Genomic DNA, 24060 nt, shown 5'->3' with positions numbered 1-24060 from the left:
ACTGATGAGGAGATGAAGAGGATCAATGAAGCGCTCAAGGGCATTTTTCACAAGGAATGATGACTATGTCAGGATGAACAATGGCTTGTCCGCAGCTTGTTATTGTGCATTACTGGTACTTGAGGACCCAAAAAACTTAGCTCAGGCTGCCTCCCTGACTGCCTGCCGGAGGGCCAGGAGGACCCTGCTCCCAGGCACCTCCACGTCAGAGTTGGGGTACCTTGTCCTTGCTTATGGGGTGGGTCTAAGCACTATAGCTAAACCATCTGGGTCCCTCGTTGCATTCCAGGAAGTCCTAGTATTTCTGGAAAGTTTACGTGAATTCCCAGAATCAGCCTAGAAAGGGACTTTAAAAATAATTTAATTTGACCTTCTTATTTCCAAATGAGGAGACTGGAGTCCTGGGAGGTCAAATAGCTTCTTTAGGGTCACTGTTGGTTATGAAAGACTAAGAATGAAGCCCAGGTCTCCAGATGGCCAGTCTTATGGTCTTGATGTTTTATACTTTTCAGTACAGTAGGAGAAGGAGGAAGGAAAAGCAGGAAAGGGAGACACTATGAGACTTATGACGCGACCCAACTTCCTCACCACAGCCCTGGCCCAGTCCTGCGTCTTCCTTGTGCACCATGGAGCCATCAGTAAAGAGGAAGACGGACTGACCCTTCAGGAATCAGTGGAGGTTTGTCCTTCTTTGAACATTCCCTAATCCTGTGTACAATAGGGCTGTGGGAGCCCTATTATTTCACTGTTTTTACTATGACTGAATGACCCTCTTTAAAAATCCCATTTTCCTAAATAGCTATGATTTTTGCCACATCCTTGAATGATTTTTGAGATTGGACTGAATTTCTGTTCCCCAATCACTGAAGGCCCAATTTGATGATGCAGAAGGAACCATGCCAAGTACCCGCTATGGCCCAGGTCCTTCTCTAAACAGTTTATATTCATTAACTCCCTACTTCCCATAATTCACTCTTCTCTATTTTGCAGAGAAGGAAGCTAAGGCACAAAAAGGTAGCAAGTCATCCAAGATTTACAGCCAATAAATAGCAAAAGTCCGGAACCCAATGCTACCCCCTCTATGCCACCATCCTAACAGCCCTGCCTCTGATTCTGCTGGAACCTGGATTCATCTCTTTTGCTCCCAATCAACATTTAAAAAAATAGTTCACACTTAAATAGAACTATATCGAATTTACTAAATACGAGGCACTGTCTGAAAGGTAGCACATACCTTATTAGTTCGTTTAATAACAATCCTATGGAATTAACGGGAGTATTGTCATCACACTCACTGTACACAGAAAACGGAGGTACAGGAAGCTTAAGCAACTTGCCAAAGGTTCCACAGTCACCAAATGGAAGAACTGGGACCAACCCTGAGGGGCCCAGCTCTGGTGTCTTCCCTCCTTAACCAGGATGGCGTCCCGCCTCACAAGCAGAGACCATGAAACAAGTCAGGAGGTGGCCTGCCTTTGTCATGGACGGAGTTTATCAGTCCACCTCCAGAGCCCCCTTTCTGACCTGACCTTGACACTAGACCAGTGATGGCGAACCTATGACACGCGTGTCAGAGGTGACACGCGAACTCGTGTTTCTGGTTGATTTTTCTTTGGTAAATGGCATTTAAATATATAAAATAAATATCAAAAATATAAGTCTTTGTTTTACCTTGGTTGCAAATATCAAAAAATTTCTATATGTGACACGGCACCAGAGTTAAGTTAGGGTTTTTCAAAATGCTGACACACCGAGCTCAAAAGGTTCGCCATCACTGCACTAGACTCTTGTTCTCTCCTGAGTGAGTTGACCTCCCTGGGCTGCACTCCTTAGCTCTGTGATACCTGCTACACCTCTCCTTGCCCGGCCTCAGCCAGGAGCCAGTATACAGAGTTGTTCAGTCGAAGAGCAGGCAATGAGGTCAGCAGGCCTGAGTGTCAGTCCTTTTGCTGTTAATGACCGGGTGTGCGATTTGGCACGAATAACTTCACTTCTGAAGAATGGAGATAAAAACAGCACCTCCTACACAAGGCTGCTGGGAATACTAGAGATAATGCACATCGTAAGATTAGCACATAGTAAACAGTTTGTAGATATTTCAATGTTGTGTTTTTGAATCCATTCCTTCAATCATACTGATTGGGGGCTCCCTGGACACTATTGTGTGCCCTGGAGATGTAGCTGTGAGCAAAGCAGTCGGAGCCCTGTCCTCATGGAGCTCATGTTCTTGTGGGGGAGAAGATACCTATCATGTAATGATCTTGACAAAGAAAATCAAGCCTCCAGGCCAGGGATGTGGTTCGCAGTCTCACACTGACTGGACGTCAGCAGCACTTGCAAGATAATTCCCTCAGCTGCTGGAAGCTATCTTTCTCTAGAGCAGGGTTCTCAAACCCATTGGTCTCAGGAACCCCATGATGCTCTTAAAAATTATTGAGGATCCCAAAGGGCTTTTGTTTTTATGGGTGTATCAGTAGACATTTTCCATGTTAAAAGTTAAAACAGAATGTTTGAAAACAGAAGAATGCACAGAGTACCTGGTATAAGTCATCAGAGCGATGACACCGTTGCACGCCATGGAGGCTCCGGAAAGCTTCACATGCACCATGAGAGAATGAGAGCAAAAAGGCAAAATTATCTTCACATGAAGTTGGCCTTACAGACCCCCAGGGCAGCCACCAAGACTACACTTTGAAAGCTGCTGTCCTCGTGAAAATATATTTAGACTGGCACCAGCTTAAATTATTTTTTAAAAGTTAATTTACTTTTTCCCCTCTCTGCTGATTTCTTGCTCGTTTTTCTAAAATCAGAAGCTGAAAATATTAAGTTACAAGTTGAAGTACATAAAGTATGAATACCTCTGAGTTGTATATTTATGTGCCTACTTACCTTAAGAAAACAAGCAAATGTCAAGACTTTAATTCTTGATCTTCAGAAGCACAGCCATCCTTATGAAATAAAATGTACTTCTCTGCTAAAGATTTAAAATTAAACATTTCTCAGCCGTTCACTTAGCAACCACTTTAACTCTCAGGGTCGGCTCAGAAAGAACCTGATTACTTCCTTTAAAGGTGTGTCATATTCCTTCTGAAAGGGATTTGTTATTTCATTGCTATTTTAAAAGAGTAAAATTCTTTAGAGCATTTCTAAACATGGTTAAAATGGTTTCATAATTGCTTTTCACTAAACTTTGGAAGGACTGAGTTTTATTTTCAGTATTTCTATAAAATCACTGTTTCTAAAGACAACAGGAATTTTTGCAGCTGTAATCTTTTTACTACTTCTAGCACTAACCACTTTATTCATCTATATGGGAAAATAGCCCTAGCTGGTTTGGCTCAGTGGCTAGAGCGTTGGCCTGCAAACTGAAGGGTCCCAGGTCCGATTCTGGCCAAAGGCACATGCCTGGGTTGTGGGCATGATCCCCAGTAAGGGGCATGCAGGAGGTAGCTGATCAATGATTCTCTCTCATCACTGATGTTTCTATCTCTCTATCCCTCTCCCTTCCTCTCTGAAAGCAATATATATATGTGTGTATATATATATATATATATATATATATATATATATATATATATATATATATATATTATTGATAGAGGAAGGGAGAGGGATAGAGCGTTAGAAACATCGATGAGAGAGAAACATTGACCAGCTGCCTCCTGCACACCTCCTACTGGGGATGTGCCTGCAACCAAGGTACACCCCTGACCGAAATCGAACCTGGGACCCTTCAGTCCGCAGGCCAATGCTCTATCCACTGAGCCAAACCGGTTTGGCTAAAAATATATTTTTAAAAAATAGCTGACAGTTCAATACCCTGTAGATCATAGACAGTCTTGAGTAAAGGGAGCAGCTGCATATGCAAGTATGTAAGATGAATGACTGAGCCCTACAGCGTATCATGAAAAGCTAAAATTCCTCCCTACAAAACCCATCTAGCATGCAGATGGAAAGAAGAAAAGAAAGAAATCTATGGGTAGCAGAGAAGGTATTTTTTACTGAGCACTTACTGCATGACAGGTCATGTTCTATGCACTTCATGTAAGGTATCTTCTTGAAACCTCACCCTCAGTCAGGCTTATATTCAGTTGATAATGAAGACACCCTGAATCACCGAAATATTAGGTAACTTGCTCAAGGTCCCACTGTAAGTGATAGAGATGAGACCTGAACTCACACAGACTTGTGGGAAGCACAGAGTAGGTTGTGAGTCAGCAGACTTTTTGTTCACTTCCTAGTTATGTGACCTTGGGAAAGTTACTTCCCTTCTCTCAATAGAATGGAGGTAGCAATGCCCCTCCCATTAGGACCATAAGGAACGTATGGAGGAAGAACCGCCTTACTGAGTGGGATGAAAGAGACTCTTCCACTAGGATGGCTTCCTTAGCCCCTGCAATACTCAAAACTATTGTGAATAACTTGGATTTAGAAACCCTAAAAATAAGAAATCTTGATTAACGCCTAAACATTACTTAAAGACTGGCTAAAGAAGGCATTATTCATTTAATTTCAGGGACATGCAGAATGGCAGACATTGCCAGTTGATTACACAGAAGCCATTCCTTTCTCCTCAGTGGGGACAAAAGAGCCCATTTACTCAGGACTCAATTTAGCTGCAGGATGAGTCCTACTAGGAATAAGCCAGGCACAGCGATTCCATTCCTTTTTTTTATCTTTGTAAATATTTTTATTGACTTTTTTTTGAAAAAGAGAGAGGAAGGGAGAGGGATAGAGAGATGGAAACACCAATGAGAATCATTGATTGGCTGCCTCCTGCATGCTTCCTATCGGGGATTGAGCCCACAACCTGGGCATGTGCCCTGACCGGGAATTGAACCAGTGACCTCCTGGTTCATAGGTTGACACTCAACCACTGAGCCACACTGGCTGGGCCTTTTTTTTAACTCCTGAAAGAAACAGATTAGTTTCATGTGAAATGTCTCTATCAGTACAAGCAGGAGCTGGAGGTACTGATATGTAAGTACACATGTAACATTTTATAAAGAAAATATAGAAGGCATCACACATTCATTTCTTCAACAAATGTATATGCTAGGCATTGTGCTAAATGCTGGAGAACAGCAAGTAAGGCAGACATATCCCTGCTCTCATGGACTCTAGAATGTAGTTAACAATCACATAAAAAGATATATCATTCATGGTGAGATAAGTACTCTGAGAAAAGAAACAATGCCATAAAAGTGTATAACAGAGGAATCTATGAGGTCTGGGGCTGGCATAGGAGGAATAGGGACTGGGGTATATATAACAGGTGCTGGCAGCAGCAACAGCACATGCAAAGGCCCTGAGGTACAATCATGGGCTGTGTGTACCATGTTTGGGTACAACCCATGGGTCATGGGTACAATATCATGGGTAAAACCTATGACGTTATAATAATGTTTGAAAACTGAAAAAAGGAGACAAAGTTAATGTGGCTGGATGCAGAGAGCCCAGGATGCAAGAATGTGAGAGAAAAGCTTTGAAGGGGGATAGGCCTTGAGGGCCAAGGCTACGAATATTAGAAATTAAAGGGTAACTCCTTTATCCTCAAAGAAATGGGAAGCTTTTGGTGGGTTTAAACCCAACCAACAACAACAACAAAATAAACTACCAAAGACTCAGTCTACAAAGTGAACTGGATTGAAGAGAAGCAGGAGAGAGCGAGTCAGATCTGAACAGAAGCAACTGCAATGGTCCAGATGAGAGGCGCCTGCAACCCGGACCAGGAAGAAAAGGAAACGGTCAGATAGGAGGGAAGATCAGAAGGCAAGAGCATCAGAATTAATGATGACGAGGGGGAGAGAAAGGAGAGTTTCTGATTTGAAGGCAGCAATGGGAGGAAATGTGGTGAGCGGTAAGAAGTGTATTGCACATGCGGAGTTTCCATGTCCTGAGACATCAGGAGATGTCAGATGCCTAGCTCAGAGAGGTCTAGACCAGGGATAGAATTTGGTAGTTATTAATTAGGTGAGAGATGGCAATTAAAGACTTGGGTAAAGTTGCTTAAAGGGAGAGTGTAGAGAGAGATGAGAGGAATATCTGAGTTAAAATGCACTCACATTATAGTCTAAGAAACAGCCTCCTACACGGCCTAATTTGGGGTAAAATTTGCCTTCTCCTGGGCAGTCTGTATTTGCAAGCCCCTCTCACCTACTACGTGTGCTCTCACCTCTATGTATCTTGACTGCGAAGTAAAAGATTGCTGTCTCCAAAGAGAAGGCCAATAGCAAGTTCCTCGCACATCTGTACCAAGAATAGGAAACAGAAAACAACAGACAAGGGAGCAGAGGGAGGCTATTAGCTGTAGAGCCAAAGGGTTATTAAAAATTGAAGGAGGAAGAAAAAGAAAAGGAATAATCATCCCTGATACAGCCTTTAAGATACTTTTGTGTAGAGCACCCCACATGCCATCAATCAGGAGAATGATCTTGGGCAGAGAAGAACGGGGCTGGTGTAAATAATTAATGAATAAAGGCAGAAACGGACCATGGAAGTGGGAGGGGCTCTTGGAGGGACTTTAGCTGGAAAGTTCAAGCAACTGCTAACTGATTTCCTTCTCACTGATTGTCTTCCCAGCAGTGTGTGTGTGTGTGTGTGTGTGTGTGTGTGTGTGTACACACTTTTATTTTCCTGGTTAAATTTTGGATATCATGGAAGATCCTTATTTTAAAACAAAACAAAACACACAAAAAACACTGCTTGCTTTTAAAAGTGCTAATGAAACCTCAAGAGAAAGAATAACATTATACCAAAGTTCTTATTTAATACATACAGGTCCTCAATGAATTCACTCAGAGAAAAACAATCTCAGAAAGCCACTCCTTGTCCTGTTCGCACTGAACAAAGGCAAATGCCCACAGTGAGTCATATGGCTGCACAGTACTCTCAGATATTAGAACAACTCAGAAATATTTGTTCCTGGGATGACCAAAGAGACTTGTTTGACATTATTAAAATTGTGCTCTAAATCCACAAAAGGTGCATAATTAAAGTCCTCACGTAAGTAAAACAACAAAACATTTATTAACTGGCCTTTTTTTTTTATCCCAACATTTATCCAAAAATTAGAGTTCAAAAGGAAAGAAAACTACACTCTAGGGTTCACCCAGCCTTGTGTTTGATCTGACAATTAAAAACATGATTAGCATTAGAAGGAATTTCGACTTTCTCAGTATCAGAATAATTAAAATGATTCAATTCAAATTAAAATTGTGGGGAACCCTCACATTTATTGACTTTGTATTATTAACTATATCTATACATTTATATATCAAAGCCATGGCAATTTTGTTCAAAATTAGATATATGGAAGAGCCAACATGGAAACAAAAACATTGAAACTGAGTTAGAAAGCTGAGAGTAACTTCTCTCAGTTCCTCTGTCACCCCACTTTCCAGCTAGTGAATTACACACTGTTCTTCAAGATAGTTTATACGCTGTACTTACAAACTGGAACTACACTTTGCATCAGCCAAGGAACGCTAACTCACCAGAATAACTAATTTGTGTGTTCATTTTAGCACGTGATTCTATGTATTTTGTGTGCTTCCTCAGAAGCCATCAATATCTTCAGAAATGGTCCTGTACATGAAACATGAAAAAACAATTCCCAACAAAGTTGGCCAATGTGTTCATCCATTCAACTACCATCATAGCTAGGCAATTAATACATAATAAAGATATTAGCAATACAAGGAATCTTTAGTTGTGATACTAAACAACTAGCCGAGGGCTTGTCTGATTTTGTAATTTTACTACTTAACCATGAGAAAGAAGGATACACATATAATTCTGCTCTATTAATAGTCAAATTCATTTAGTTTAAACTGAAAACACAGGAATGCATTTTGTAACATTTTGAACAAAATTACCTCTGAATCTTTAGGTATACCTATTTTACTTTTGGAGGCTGGGGGGAACCCACCTTGATTCACCAATTATGAAAGACCTAAATTATGACCATTCTCTAGATGGCTTTGGGTAAATAAATAACTTACTTAACTCTATGTGTCTTTAAAAAATAAGTTAAGAATAATAATGACCAGGGATATAGTAACAAATCTTAGTACTCCTTTCAACAATGCTGAAACTGTAGGGTAGGAAGAAAACTGTGGAAGAGCAAAGGTGTTAGTCCATATATGATCCTCATATTGGCCCCTACTCCCAAATCCAAAAAAAAACAAAACCCTCCAATACACAATATAGAAATACCCCTAAATCCAAAGAAGCTCCCTGGTAAGCGACTTTCCAGGTGTGGTAGACAGAATAATGTCACTCATCTCCAAAGATGTTCACGTCCTAATCCCTGAAACCTGATACCTTATGTAGTAAAAGGGACTTTACAGATAGATTAAGTTAAGGACCTAAAGATGAGGAGATACCCTGAATTATTCAGGTGGGCCCAATGTCATCACTAGAGTTCTTAAGGGAGGCAGAGGGAGAGGAGAGAAAGAGGAAAAAGGAGATGGATAGATGAAAAGATGGATGGATGGATGATGGATAGACAGATAGATGTAATTTGTTACAGCAGCAATAGAAACTAATAGTTTATTTTGAAAAACAAAACAAACTTATTTATAGAGTTTGTTCATTTCCATGATGTAAATACTCCCATAACTAATGTAAAGCCCTGTCATTAAATGCTGCTCACAGCCAATAAGAGCCCATTTCAACATACTACCGGTTATCACTATACATGGCACTACAACAAAGGCTATCTGTAATTCCCTGACCCAAGACTTTTATGTATTCTCATAAGGTCATTAATTTATCTTCAGTATTTTACAATTTCCTTTAACTGACCCACATGCTGAGTAGCCAGAATCCCAGTGTTGCCTTTCTTCAGGCCCCATTCACTCACATGCCTGTCAAAGACAGAGACGCGTTCTGGGAGACCAAATTGTAAAGGTGCTGAGCCCAACCACATGGGGAATTGGTCCCATGATGATTCAGTGAACAACTTTTCTCAGACATAACTCTTCACTGGCCTGAATGCCACAATTTCTGACATCATGAATGTGGGAGCAGTTGGAGGGCAGAGTCACTAAAGCCAACTTAAGATCAGGCCTCCTCTGGTCCGAGGACAGAAATTCTTGGGAGATCTTACAAAACAGTTTTTGAGAAAGGACTCCTCATGTTATGAGTGGGGAGAGGTCCTCATCCCAGCTGGCTGCTAGTGGGAATGGGTTTCTTGCAATATCCTAAGAAAAGGTATTGTAGAAAGCTTTCTTTCCGTGGAATTACACTCATGGTAAGCGACTTTCAGGGTGTGGTAGACAAAATAATGTCACTCACCCTCAAAGACATTCATGTCCTAATCCCTGAAACCTGTGAATATGTTACCTTATATGGCATAGGGACTTTACAGGCCCTGAGTTTCCAAGGCCCCATATCCCCTTGTCCTGCCGAGGCAGAAGTGTCGCTGTGGCTTCAGCAGAGCTAGAATCAGAGCCGGTATCCAGAGTTTCCTTTCCATGTTGGAGCATCAGGCTGGCTTAGCTTGTGTTCCCTGCTGCAGTCCATCAGTCCATTGCATGTGGGGTCCATAGGGCCGCATGACTTGGAGGGAACACAATCAAATGCAAGGAAGCCAAGAGAGAAAGAATTCCTTTTTCTGTGGGATTACGTATTCCCAAATTTTCACGGACTTGCATTGACCCCATCTCTTCTAGCCAATGATTTCTGTTTCCAGGTTTCATTAACAAGCACCTTCCCTAGGTCACCCTGACTCATTGCACATGTATTTATCCCTTCTCTGTCCAGTCCCTCCCCCCAGTAACCTGCAGGGAATGGGCCAGTGGTTCCCTGGGGAGTGTGAAATTGCAGCTCCCTGGTGAAGCTGCCCAAATGACATGCCTATAATATCTGGCTTCCCCCTTTGCTTGTTTCCTATGATCACAAACTACCTATCATTAAACCAGAAACTGCCCAAAAAAAGTTTATAAAGAGAAGACAGGAAGAACTTCAGCCTCCTCATTTGGTATGGAGGAAAAAAGAACTCAGAATGGGATGTAAAGAATTGGATCGTAACTTTTTAAGTACTGCTTCCAGAGACCCTCCTAGGAGATTTTTACAGTAAAGAGGAGGTCCTCGAATTGGTATTAAGAAATACCGAGGCAGTCCCTCTAATCTGTGGCTGGGAACTATCAACTAGACCAGGGGCTTTTCAACTAGGGTGATTCTGCCCTCCGGGGGACATTTGGCGATGTCACAGCTGGCAGGAGATATCACCGGCATCTTGTGGGAAGAGGCCAGGGATGCTACTAAGCATCCTACAGTGCATAGGGCAGCTCCCCCAACAAAGAATTATCAGTCCAAGATGTCAAGTGCCAAAGTGGAAAAACCTGAACTAGATCAGGTCACGAAAGTTTCTACGCCTCCCGTATTGTAGCTATTCCTGGCAACAAAAATCTCTGACAATTAAGTATGCTGTTGAAATGCATTATTTATTAATGATGACATTTCTGTATAGATCAGAATATAAATCCTCACACTTTGTTTGTGCCCAGCAATAATTAGTATTACACGAATGACAACCTATGTCGAAGGCAATTTTAAAAGGTTACCATAAATGCCATTAGCTATCTTTCTGTCTACACCAATTACACAGGATTCTCTAAAAAAATTATTCTTGCCCTAGCTGGTTTGGCTCCATGGATGGAGTGTCAGCCTGTGGATGAAGGGTCCCAGGTTCGATTCCAGTCAAGGACACATGCCTGGGTTGCGGGCTCAATCCCCAGGGGGGGCATGCAGGAGACACTGATCAATGATTCTCTCTCATCATTGATATTTCTATCTCTCTCTCCCTCTCCTTTCCTCTCTAAAATCAATAAAAATATATTTGAAAAAAAAAAGAATTATTCTTTCAAATTGCTTAAGTGTAATAAAATCGTCCATTCAAATCCAAGTTCTCTTCATAATGATGTTTCTCTTCCAAAGAAATGACACTTTTCATTCGCCTATTTTGTTATGTTTCCTGTATTATTTTCTTTAGAACAATATGCTTGGATTAAGTGAATAATCTTCTAAGCAAAACCCTTAAAGTACCTAATGACTACAAAAAATAATATTCTGATTTTAATGGCTCTCATCTCATTTACCTTCTCTTTCTAAAGTAAATGTTAATCCCTTCTAAAGTAATTGGGCCCCATAAATTGCCAATCACAATGAACACATATTTAAAATGAGGAAGAAATGCCAGCAGAGAGAAATATCTAGTATTTAGTAGACTTTTGTTTCCTAGGATTAAAATTTGAAATGACTTTAATTGTTCACAAAGAAAGCTTACTTGACCAATACAGTTTTCTCTAGAAACTGATGAAAAAGACCAAATGGAAAGAAAATCCATTTGGCAAAATTTATGAAGGCAAAACTAACTCGTCTTTTCAGAAAATATCTAAGGATATTGTTCAGACTGTAACAGAAAATCCAATATAGTTTAGGCTTCTCATTGAAGTGTATAAATGGAATTGCCAAATGACTATATCTGACTAGTCGTTTTTACTTTACATTCAAGATTAGAGAGAATGAAGCTTTCTATGAGTAGTAGGGGAATGAGGACATAGAATTGATAACTTATTGGTGCAGTCAAGAAATGTGTGGCTGTTCCAGATTCTGTGTGTAGGGGAGATAGCAAACAGGCTTTCCTCTGGGCTGATTCTTGTGAATAAACTGGTATTTATTCAGATTTCAAAAGGCAGTCATCTGGTTTACCCCCAATCTGGATTTAGAAGTTCTTCTGAGGGTAGAGAGAATAGACAATGGGGGCAGACACTGCTCTATGATGAGTTATGCAACAACCACAGGTAAGGAAAGCAAAGAGTTTTAAATGATGCAAAATGCAGGTGATCGACTGATAAGCAGAAATTATTATTATTACTGGCCGGCATTTACAGTTACTGTGATCAAAGCATCACGGATTATATCACTTATATCTTCTCAGCAACCCTATGAGGTAAATACTATTACTTTATGCTATTTTATAGATGAGGACACTGGGGTTTGAAAAGGTTAAATAAACTGCTCTTGGTTACATACATAATAAACAATGGAATTGGGTTTGGGACCTGAACTTATATATTCAAAAACCCTTCTCTTAATCACTCTGCTAGACATTTTCCTGATTAGAGACAGGATGTTCCAGGTTAGGAGGAGGTTTGAGTTCTGAGGTAATAAAAGTGAGGCCAACCCCATTAGAGTACTTATGGTTTAAAGAGAAGTTCAGCCTTCCCAGCATGCACTCGGTAGCAAGCCCATCATATGCACTGGTCCTTTCAGCCACACTTAGACACAGGTCACATGACTGCCTTTCTGTCACCTTCATATACAAAAGGTACACTATAATACAACTTAAAAAGTGCCTCATTTTATTCCAAGCAGCTGCTTCTCTTCATGCTTCTGTTACACTTGCATTTGGCTGTGCTCATGAGCCATTAGGACTCTTATGGGCTTAAAAGTGCCACATAAAATAAATTGATCATATTTGGGCATATACTCTGAATAGGCAATGGGAAAACCAGCCTCAATATTGACCCATGGAGATCCATTTCTGGGCTTACTCCATCATTTTTATTGCCCTGTCATCAAGTTGCAATACAGTTTACCATTTAGATGTTTATTTAGTTTAACAGGCTATAACAACATTTAGTTTGGCTACTTTTAGTTCATTCTGCATAGATGCCAATAGTATCACCCCCTATCCCTTGTCCTAATGTGAAGGATCTGGAGTCACCTAATTCATAAAACACAAGGAATGGAACTATATCTTGAAATGTTTAAAAATTGGGTAAAATCGCTGATTAAGGCAGCCACAAACCAAGTGGGCAACAAGTACAGACAATCAGAAGCCCTTGAAGAGGGAGGGCTTTTTATTTTGTTGCTCTTGTTGGAATTTACAACAATGAATGCGTTTAACACAGGGTTGAACAAATCCAAGTGAGCACTCCTGACAAAGTCATCCCATTGTCACACACAACCTAACAAGGCAGAATGCTTGGAGGTAAAATTCTAAAAAGTGTGCCCTGAATCTGGAAATGAAGAAAGCATTCCAACTGTGGAGTGATGACAGAGTCTTTACTGAGGTGACTTTCTGTAGAGTCCAGACACAAGGGCTATTCTTAGAACAACCAAAAACAGCATGGAGCTGCCTAAAAATAATGATGACTCAACACCTAGAGGCTTCAATGATGTAATGTTGTCAAAGAACACCCTCTCGCCTCACAGGTTGCAGTTTTTAAAATAAGCAAGCTCACAGCTCACCTTCTGAGGAAAGCAACATTTCACACACTGCAGGAGAGAATTAGGACACGTGGGTCACAGACAGAATGTCCCATCTATGCATCGCCTGTCACTGTGCCTTGGTTTAAAGAAGAAGCCACTGACAAAGTCAAAGTCAGTTCTCTCCCTCTGCCACCCTCGCTCATCCGTTGTCCTTTCAAAACAGGTTCTGTGAGGCAGGACAACAATGCTGATTGCACAAGAGGCAGGCCTGACAACTCTTGTCCTCAAGTCACCGCAGCCAGCACTTGCATGGCATCGGATGGGTCCACCTGGAGACTATTGTATAGGTGCAGGGTACCACTCAAAACAAAGAGCAAAGCCCTAACCGGTTTGGCTCAGTGGATAGAGTGTCAGCCTGCATACTCAAGGATCCCAGGTTCGATTCCGGTCAAGGGCATGTACCTTGGTTGCAGGCACATCCCCAGTGGGGAGTGTGCAGAGGAGGCAGCTGATCGGTGTTTCTCTCTCATCGATGTTTCTAACTCTCTATCCCTCTCCCTTCCTCTCTGTAAAAAATCAATAAAATATATTAAAAAACAAAATAAAACCAAGAGCAAAGACATATCCCAGAGCCTCCTCTCACCCCTCTCAGGTGTGCCCAATGCCTGTGCTCCGGGAATATGCTGCATCCACCTCAACCTCTTGTGTCACCTAACTTGTGCTATGATTATCAGATTCAATGAGGGCTTGCACTTCACTCACCTTTGTATTCCTAGTTCCAAGAGCAATCTTTGGGATATGGGAGATTTTCAGTAATTGTTAAATAAATGATGGTTGGATTGATTGATTGGTTAATGCAGTACTCTTTCCCCATGCTAGCATATCTGAGTCACTGCCCTTCCCTGGGTATGTAGATCATATATCTTAGGATATCTTAGGATATATCTTAAGTATATTTTAGGATATAATATCTCCTAGGGTTACGTTCATGAAAAAGAGAATTATTGATCAGAAAATAGCCTTCGACTTCCAAAAGGTGCTAGACCACTGTGGGAGATACTTGGGGACAGGAAGTTGCTCACACCACACAGCCAATCTCCTTGTTCTTATGGCTTGCTCTGTTCAGCAAGGGACAAAGTCAGAGATGAAGGTTTGAGAATTCAGGCTGGGTGTATTATAAATTGGTACAATAAAAAAATCTGCATTTTATTTAATATGCTAGGTCTTACACCTACATCCAAGGGTCTCTTTTTCTAAAACAGTGACCTCTTGCAGCAATACCTTCCTCATGTACTTCTGGAATTCCCAAAAGTCAGTTCCCAAGCTCCAAAGGAAAAGCATTCCTATGATTGTGTAGCTCTTTCTCATTGTGGCATATCTGTAGATGCTGTTTTTGAATAAAAATAATTTTACTCGGGTTGGTTACCGGCCTGAAGCGCTGTACACATGACTCTGAGTGACTTCCTTGTTTCCACAACATCAAATCCACCCTAAATGTAAAGACTTTGCACAGATCAGGACAATGCAAGGAATGTGCTACCAGTGGTGCCAGAAGAGGACTCTTTGAAAGGGATGCTAGTTGCACAGAAATGTGAACTCAGACATGTTTGTTTAGGGGAAGGACAACGCGCTAGAGTGGAGAGCCCAGTTGTTGACAGGAAGCAGGTCAAAGGCAGGGCCAGGAAACCAAAGGAATGCACTTTCTTCTCCTCTTTCTAAATCATGATGTCCCCATACTCCCGACTCCCACATTTAGAGCAGGACTATCTGCAGGAAGCAGATTTCATGGAAGCTAGTTATCTGTGCCAAATTTTTGACACCAAAGACTCATTTCTCTGAAACTTTCAAAAGAAGCTATTTGAAAAGCTAAACTCCTTTCCTCATCTATGCCCCTTGGGCAGCCCTGAACTTCATCTACATGGTGATAAATTTAAGTGGGCTTCTGGCACAAGTTTTGCAACTGGACAGAACACAATACCAAGGAGGAAACGAATCTATTTGGGGGAAAGAATAAAATCTCAAGTGTCAGGCATTGAGACTACAGTAACTTCCCATGAAATAATACAGCTCTAGGCCTTTAGGGTTCAAAATTAGAGCGATTTATTACAAGAGCAAACCAACACACATATCCTCAAATGATTTATATGTGCTCATTTCTCACCAATTAATATTCCAATAAAGATCAGATTTAAGAGACAAACTTATGATGTAATTAGCAATGTGACCATGTGCTATTCCCACACGTGCTGTGGAAGATATTGTTGGTAATTGTGTTGGCCAAGTCACATTTTTTTCTTGAAGATGTTTAAAAACTATTCTTCTAAACCATGAGAGTTATAGGGGGGGAATGGTGTATGTTAGAATCTAACAATTCAGGTGATTTTTTTTATATTTGTAGTGGAATTTTAAACATCAACAAAGTATACCCTTAGTGACACTTGGCCAGCCTCCTTGTATGCTGGAAAGTGATTGCTAACCCTTTGTATGCCATAAGCGTCTATAGACACAAAGATGGTTTCCATTTTGGATGCATGGCAGTTAACTGGTTAACACTCTCATAAAAAACATGAACAAACTTTGATCAGATAATTCAGAAATTTTTCTTACATTTCACTTATACATAATTAGGTTGCTACAAAAGAAACAGAATATCAAGACCAATAGAGTACAAATAGAGTGCCTATAACTGAGTATTAGTTTTTAATTTGAACTCTTGGGAAGCCTAAAAAAACAAGAGGGAGAGGGAGAGGGAGAGGGGGAGGGAGAGGGAGAGGGAGAGGGAGAGGGAGGGGAAAGGGAAGGGGAAGGGGGAGGGGGAGGGGGAGGGGGAGAAGGAGAGGGAGAGGGAATCAAGTAAGCTACATAATTTTGCTAGTGAGAATACCAGTTCTCAGGGTAAACTAAGCTTTCTTGCACTATGTTCTGATCATGTGACCTTTCTATGGGGACAGCTAACAACATGTTTTCATGTGGCCAAGACTGAACTTAAACTTTCCTGAAGCCCAAGGTTATGATATAAAAACACAACTTCGTTAGGTTCCTGCGAAGAGCTGGCTAAGGTAAGCCTTTCATCCAGCTTCCCCCACACACGTGCGTCCTTGCCCACCTGCTTTAGAAGAGCCCCTTCCTTCCTGAACCAGACAGAGGTGCTTGGATGGTGGGGGGTGGTGGGGATGAAGGAGACGGAGGACGGGAGCCCATGTTTACCAAGATCCAGTGCTGTGCCACCTCCTCTACCCACTTCGAATCATGTAATCACATAACAAGCCCATCGGGAAGGTGTGGCTAACCCCATTTTACAAAAGAGGGAACTGAGGTTCAGAGAAGCTGCGTTGGCCATGATCACACAACTGGGTGGAGACAATCCCTTCTGAACCCAAAGCCCTTGCACTGGGCTCTTCTGTCGCCTGGAAGTGTCCGTGTGATGCCTCGAACTGCGTTCGACTTTACAGGACCCAGAATGACAAGCTCGCTCTCCTGCCCTCAACATACTTATTCCCATCCAGCTGCAGGGTAAGACTAGACCGGCACGTACGGCAGTGCGCTCTATGTACTTACAGTATAACAAGTGAAATAATTTAAAGTTAACAATAGCTACACTTTTGGAGGGGAGGAAGTGGAGGCTTCGAACAAAGCACAAGATGAAAAATCTTAATTATGTCATGTATCTGATCAATGGAACTCCCCCTTGACACACTGACAGGTGTGCATGTTTAAAAGGATGGTTATGCTATATAAGAGACAACGCTCCCAGCAAAACACAGCATTACCAAATGTTACCAGAAACTGATCAAACTTAAAAAACAATCAGCCGCATGTGTTCTGTTTCTATATATCCATTCTGCTTAAAAGGTAGAAGTGTGTAGTTGAACACTGCCTGCTTAATATTACAAATGAGTGAATCATCATGAGATACAAGCAATGCATTAATAACCCCGCTCTCACAAAGTAACTATGACACGATGTTCCTGGAATTGGCACTCAGCTCATCTATATCACACTGACCCCCTCCATTGAGCTACATGTCAGGCCTGCTGCGAAGGGTACGTTGGTGGGGTTTTAAAGTTCATGTCCAAACTCTCTGACTTTCTCTGTTTATTTCTGAGTTGGTCAGGAATTCCAGGATGACTGAACTGAGACCAGAATCAAGAACATCAAGTAAGGCAGGGTGAGACCCATGCCATTTCAGCTGGTGAGAGCAAAAATAATAATAATTAAGCTTATTTTCCTCCATCCTTCCCCTGGGCTCCCTCTCTGAGACTCTCTGAAAGAGGAGAGTTCTTAGGCAACAGAACTCAGAGTTACCCTTGAATTTATCTCCTTTTACATTTGAGCTACTGAAAATGATCTGATTATGGCCAGGCCTCTGTCATGGTGGGTGCACTTCCCCGGGGCTCCTGGCCCAGGAAGAGAGTGGAGGGTGAAATCCAGGCGGCCCCCTGACTATCAAGCCAGCCACATGGCTCAGGGCTTCATCACCCCTTCAGCCCAGAGGAAAGGGCATTGTTTTTTCAGATCCACCTGTCTTGCCCCAGGCAGTATACCCTAGGACAGCTTCTGCCAGGGGCCACCTTCTAACTGTTCGCAGTCACTCTGCGGGCTGGCAGCAGCTCTGATGGAAACCATAGGAAGTGGCTTCCACGTCCCTTCATTTTCCCAAGAAGGGAAAAAAGCCCCATGTCCCTCTTTCATATCATCCCGGACTGACTGAAACAAGGCAGCCGTTTTTCCCCCAGGTACCATCAAGAATATACGCTCGCCCGCTCTTTGGCACAGAAACCAAATACTCTCAGCTCTCTATGCATCGGGCTTCATTCTTCCCAGGGTCTCAGTTATTTCCCGGGAGTGAAGTGGGGCATTCAGAGTGGCTTGTCAGGCTCTTGAGCCCCAGGGGGTCACTCAGTGCTGGGGAGAAGAAAGACGCTAAATATGTCTCTGGAATATTTTAGTCACTTCAAGAAAGGTTATGGTTCCAGGGAATGTCCTCCAGCAGCTCTCAGATGGGCCCCACGCTGGGCCTCTCGTCTGGCAGGTGTCCCCAAGTGATTAGCAGAGACTAATTATGGACAGTCATCGTCCAGAGGAAAGGGAAAACAAGACCAACTGAGCACCAGGACCTGCACTGTCTTTTTATAATTTAAGCATTCTGTAAAACACCAACCCCAGCCGTAAATGTCACTTCTACCCAGAGAGAATGAAAAGCACTAGTGAAACAAACTTCTAAGTATTCCTTGAATATTCTGGTGTCTAATTTATCTGCTACCTGCTTTAATATTTAAAATGAATGTTTGATGATCGTGTCCCCACCCTCAAGTCACAATAGTTCATTTTAGTCTTTTTAACCTATATTCAGTGACACAAGCTACAGTGAATTATTGTCTGCTGTTCATCCTTTGCAGCATATCCTTAGCATGAATTTTTCAGCCAGCTTAAATCATGCCCATAACAGTTTTCTAAGGTTTCCCAAAGCCCTGGATTTCAGTGTTCTTTGCTGCCTTTTCTTTTACTTTTTCTCATCTCTTTCTTTTTAAAGAGTAGTTATAGAAAAAAATATGTGGTGTTTTGTTTTGTTTTTTTAACTGGATTGGCAATGTTGTCAATTGTTTTTACTCCCTGGGTTTACTAAATAGGTCAGTCACCTCTAAAAGAATGAAATACCATGTAAAAAAACTGACATATAAAACAGATTTCTTCATATGAGTATTGTGTCTTAACTATAAGAGTGATTTGGACTCAATGCATTTACATTTAGCATGAGCCTTGCTATTGAGTCACCTGAGTTCTGTCTGCTTTACATCCCTTTACTGGAAAGTCCATGCTGATGGATAGTCAAATTCATTTCTAGTCCCTGTTTTCTACAGTAGAATTGAGAGATGGTGAGGTACAAAGGGTAATGAACTTGACCTAAAAGTCAAGAGGCCTCCTCTGCTCCTTGTTATCTCTCTATTTAATTAATCAATGATCCTGGCAAATTCACCCTTTGTGTCTTAGTCACCATTTAAGTGGAGATTCAGTTCAACATTGGCTGAGTACCTACTGTGTGTCAGGCCCAGTGCAAGGTGCTGGAAATACAAGGGGGGGAAAAAAGAAGAATACAATTTTGTATTTCATTACTTTAAGACATTGGAGTCTGGAAAGAAAAGATGCAAATGAAGAGAAGCAAAATATTTTGCAATAGACACTCTCTGGAGTGAAGAGAAACCTGTGCCTGGAGCAGTCACTGTCTCCCTGGCTGCAGGAGGGTCTCCCCTGGACTCAGACCACCCCATTGGTCAGGAAAATGGTGAGAGGATGGGCAGCAAGAGCAGTGACAAAGGCCAAGGCCAGAGGTTTTAAATTGTAGGCACTTGAAGGAGGAGACTGCCCATGGCTCGGGAAGGCCACACAGGCAGTACCCATGCACAGTGCTCATCCTGGCTCCAAATTGTCCTACGTTTCCAATAGATTCAAGCTGCTCATTACAGGAAAATGCATTTCATTGTGCTTCTTGACGCCGTAGCCATTCCAGACTGGTGATGCGTCCATTCTCCTTTTGGAACATGGAGTGTGGGTGCATTTTTATATATTCTACTACCTGCTGTCTAAAACTCGTGAGGCCTGACATGTTAGGGATTCAGAATTTGGGGATTTGGAAATGGAATATGTACATATGCTCATATCGGGTGATGCCCTGCAAGGTCTGAGGCAGCCGCCACAGTTAAGACAGGAATATTTCTGCAGAGAGATGGATGAATATTCACACTAGAAGGAGTTTTCCATCAGTACGGGTTAGATTTGGAATGAATTAGGTCAAGTAAGTTTTTCCTTTCTCAAAATGGTTATGAAGAAAGGCTGGGTTTTCTGAGGTTTTCAGTTTTCAGTGCTGATAAGGGTTGGGACCTGCAGTGGTGAAGTGCAAAGCACACACTCACATTTCCCTGCAAACTAAAGTGGAGACAAATCTTATGCGGGGACTAAAGTAAAAATCACAACTCATCAGATTTAACTTTGAAAACCCTGTAGGAAATGCTGCCAGCGTGAGACCAGACCAGTGCCTCCTCAGTTCAGCTCAAGAAGAAGGAACTGATATATTTAGTGGCCACACCTTTGAACAGTAGGGTCGTCACAGCCATTCACAATGCATGGAGATGATCCACTTATGAGAAGCACAAAGCCCAGGAGACCAACAGAGCTGGGTCTCTTATGCTCATTCTGGTAGGATATATTCTTTAATGGCTGGCAGAAATGACTCCTTGTTGAGAAAACAAAGCAAAACCTACCAAAAAAAACGACAACAAAACCTTGTGCATATTTGTGCATGTGCACGTGTGTGTGTGTGTGTGTGTGTGTGTGTGTGTGTGTGTGTGTGTGTGTGTAAGGCTGTGACTATAGTTGAAAATATATGTCCTTGGATTTAGCATCACTGTGAGCATGCATTATGTTTATTTCCTTATTTTGAATCATTCTCTTTTGGTAGCCTCTAAACTCAATGAATTTATGCTATCTGGTTCACCACCGCATCTCCAAAGCTAAGTATCATGCCAGGTTTCATTAAATATTTACATATTAAGAGGCACAGTTGTGATGTTTAAGAGCACAGACTCTGTCACTTAGCAACTGAGGTTTGAATCCCTGCTGTGCTGCTACTAGCTGTGGGACCATGGGCAGCCTCTCTGTGACTCAGTGTCCTCATCTGAAAAATGGGATACTTACTATATCAATGTAGATGGACTAAGACTTAAGTAATACTCCAACAACAAACCCCCACATCCCAGTGCCTTAAAGTGACAAAGCAATTTTTTCCTTGTCACATTACAAGTTTGTCATAGGTTGGTCAGGACTCTCTGTGTAATCCATTCCTTACTGCATGACCCAAGCTGCCTGAGCAGGCAGAGCTGGCACTACCTGGCACAATGCCAGTTGCCCTAGTGGAATGAAAAGAACATCCTTCAGGGTCAAACACTGGTAATGAAATGCTTGGCCTGAAAGTTACAGAGGTCATTTCTACTTACACATTGTGTAGAACTAGCCAGAGGGGTCCAGGGACCACAACCCTGCCATGTTCCCGGGAGGTAGAGAGGCCAAAAGATACCACCGTCCTAGGGCTTTCATGGCTGTTAAAGGGCTGTGGCCATAAAGCATTTGGAAGAGCATCTGGCACCTTGCTACATGCTATATAAGTGTTTGCTACTGCCATTATTATCATTGAATTCATATTTTTGGAAGCCGTTATAAAGTCAATGTTTAGGCTTCTCTTTTTTAAACTGAATTTGCCTAATGGTGGTTTTTCTGCTGTTCTCCTTTGGGTATCAGTGAGTGCCAAAGTCCCATCGAGCAGACCCTTACCCACCTTCAGTATAGAGCAGTGATGGTGAACCTATGACACGCGTGTCAGGTGACATGCGAACTCATTTTTTAGGTTGATTTTTCTTTGTGAAATGGCATTTTAATATATAAAATAAATATCAAAACTATAAGTCTTTGTTTTACTATGGCTGCAAATATCAAAAAATTTCTATATGTGACACGGCACCAGAGTTGAGTTAGGGTTTTTCAAAATGCTGACACGCCGAGCTCAAAAGGTTCACCATCCCTGGTATAGAGAGCAGCCCACAGGACGCCCCTCCAGCTCACCTGTCTCAAGATGACTTTTGCAGCCCAACTGGATGCAGAAAAGCAAACTCAGGTGAGCGTGCCAAAGGGAAATGAACCCTAGCAACTTTCAGGTGCTGCGAGCTGTGAGCATCCTAGCTCTAAATGTGTTTCACACAAAAATATTTATGCTTCAAGCTGCAGCATGCATACAGCAATCTGTATTTATAGGTTTCAGATGCCCATTTCCTCCAGCTCCGGTTCTCCTTTGTGTTAGATAAACAAATCTCAACCATCGGGCCCATAAGAAGCCGCACTGAAGTGTGTATGTGCTCTTGCCTAGCAAACGCCTCAAATCAAAATACAATCTCACAGAAAAGGAGTGAACACCATGGCCTTCACAAGGCTGTTTTCAAAGTGTTCCTTAGGTGCCAGAACTTAGAATTTAAATAGGATAGCGGGAAGGGGCATGTCAGACTCTTTGTCACTTTGATAAGCAGGAACAAACATAACCAGAAGATAATATCCTCTTACCTATATTAAGAGCAGTACAATTCAGTACCTTCCAAGTCACCTCAGAAAGAAAAAGGGCTTAGGAGCAGTGTCTCAGACAGGTGGGAAAATAGAGGAAAGATGGCTACAGAAGCAAAACCTTTCATTCCTATTCTGCTAAGGAAGTTAGAATGCATGCTTTATAAGAATGGCAAGAAACAAGCTAAATCTAGCTCATCAATATCAAGAAAAAAGAATTCTGCCCAAACAAGTTACACATGTTACCGCTTACCCACCGGGTCCTCTGAAATGAACACTAAGCATCATTTCTGCTGCCTTATCTCCCTGATATACTCCCAGGCACCTTTTCAAAGCCAAATATTTTAGCCAATCACCATGGCCAGCCTTGCCCACAGGCAAAAACAAGTGCTAAAAAGGCTTCTTGCTTTTTATCCTCTCTGCCTAAAAATATCTCCCCACCAGTATAGCACAGCGCCCCAAATGTGCACCCTTTGGGAAAGATAACTATCATCAGACTTCATGGTTCAGAATCATGAACTTTGAAAGTTGTCGTAAGAAGTTCCTGAGAGAGTGGTGAATAAGACAATGAGCTTTATTAAAGCAGTAAAAAAGAAAATGGAGGTAAAGAGAAGACAGTATGGAACTTGAAGACAAACATGTGGCAGTGAAAATGAGGAACACTTTTTCCCCTAGAATCCCAGGGATCATGCCTCCTGGCTATTGTCAACTCATGTGGTATCTGATAATCTTGCTTTGTCACCTTTAAACTGTATATATGTAATTAAATCAAAATGTAATCTGTACCCGATTATTTTATATCCCAGGACCTAGCAAATCTCCATTTCCTGTCTGATTTAATAAGTTTAATCATGTAGACATTGGCTAAGTATAAAATTCACCTTCTTGGCTAAAAATGTGATTCAAATAATTTGAACCTCGTTCCACTGAACTACATATATACATCTGGTTGATTTCACCTCAATATTTTATCAAGGTTATTTTAAAACCAAATATTATCTGTCAAGATGAAAAGTACCAACTTTGTATTCAAAATAAATGAGAATATTTTGTAACCCATGATTCAATAACAGATTAGAATATCAAAATAGATCTCGGCACATTGCCATGAACTCTGCCCAAGCCTCGGGCTTTCCACATAACCAGTTCTGGTCCCTGATCAGCCTTTCTTGAGCAGCACTCCTGAATGAGATTAGCTCCTTCCGAGGTGTTGTTATTGTTGTTGTTGTTTTAATCTACTGGGAAATAGTTAATCAGGAAAGAATCAAAATCCCCATTCAACCTCTAAAGAAAATCCTTCTAATTGTTGATATTCAAGTGAGTAGCTGATAAAATGAGAAAACATGGAACCTTGTTTCATAGTTAGCGTCAGGTAGATTTCAGGGGAAATTGCTTGCTCTGAGTAAATTACAATCTGTGTTATAACCTGGGTATAATCCAAGAGTAAAATTCTCAGTTTCTGTGCTATTTTCTGACTTCAAATAATCCAGTGATGACAGCTCTAGAGGTTCTAATCACATCTAAGTGCTTGGATTTCAAGCTATTTTTAGTCCATTTTTTTCAATCGTTCAACTCCAAAATAATAGCATTATAAAAACTATCTTTAAATAGCTTGAAATAATTCCTAATCCTCTGGGCTATCAGAATTGCTTACAAAACTCATAAAATCCACGGGGAAAAATACCATAGGTAATTGTTTTCAGACAACAGAGTTTGGACTTCAGCAATTGGCAA

At 41.5% G+C, this 24060-nt stretch overlaps 1 protein-coding gene across 4 annotated transcripts in view; it reads right to left on the bottom strand.

The window, feature by feature from the left end:
• Positions 1–24060, bottom strand: part of RCAN2 (regulator of calcineurin 2) — a 254053-nt gene that overhangs the window by 185477 nt on the left and 44516 nt on the right. The gene's annotated exons all lie outside the window — the stretch shown is intronic.

The sequence above is a fragment of the Myotis daubentonii genome, chromosome 6, assembly GCF_963259705.1.
Source record: "Myotis daubentonii chromosome 6, mMyoDau2.1, whole genome shotgun sequence".
Classification (NCBI taxonomy): domain Eukaryota; kingdom Metazoa; phylum Chordata; class Mammalia; order Chiroptera; family Vespertilionidae; genus Myotis; species Myotis daubentonii.
Note: the sequence above shows the minus strand (reverse complement) of the source record. Positions and strands in the feature narration are given on the sequence as shown.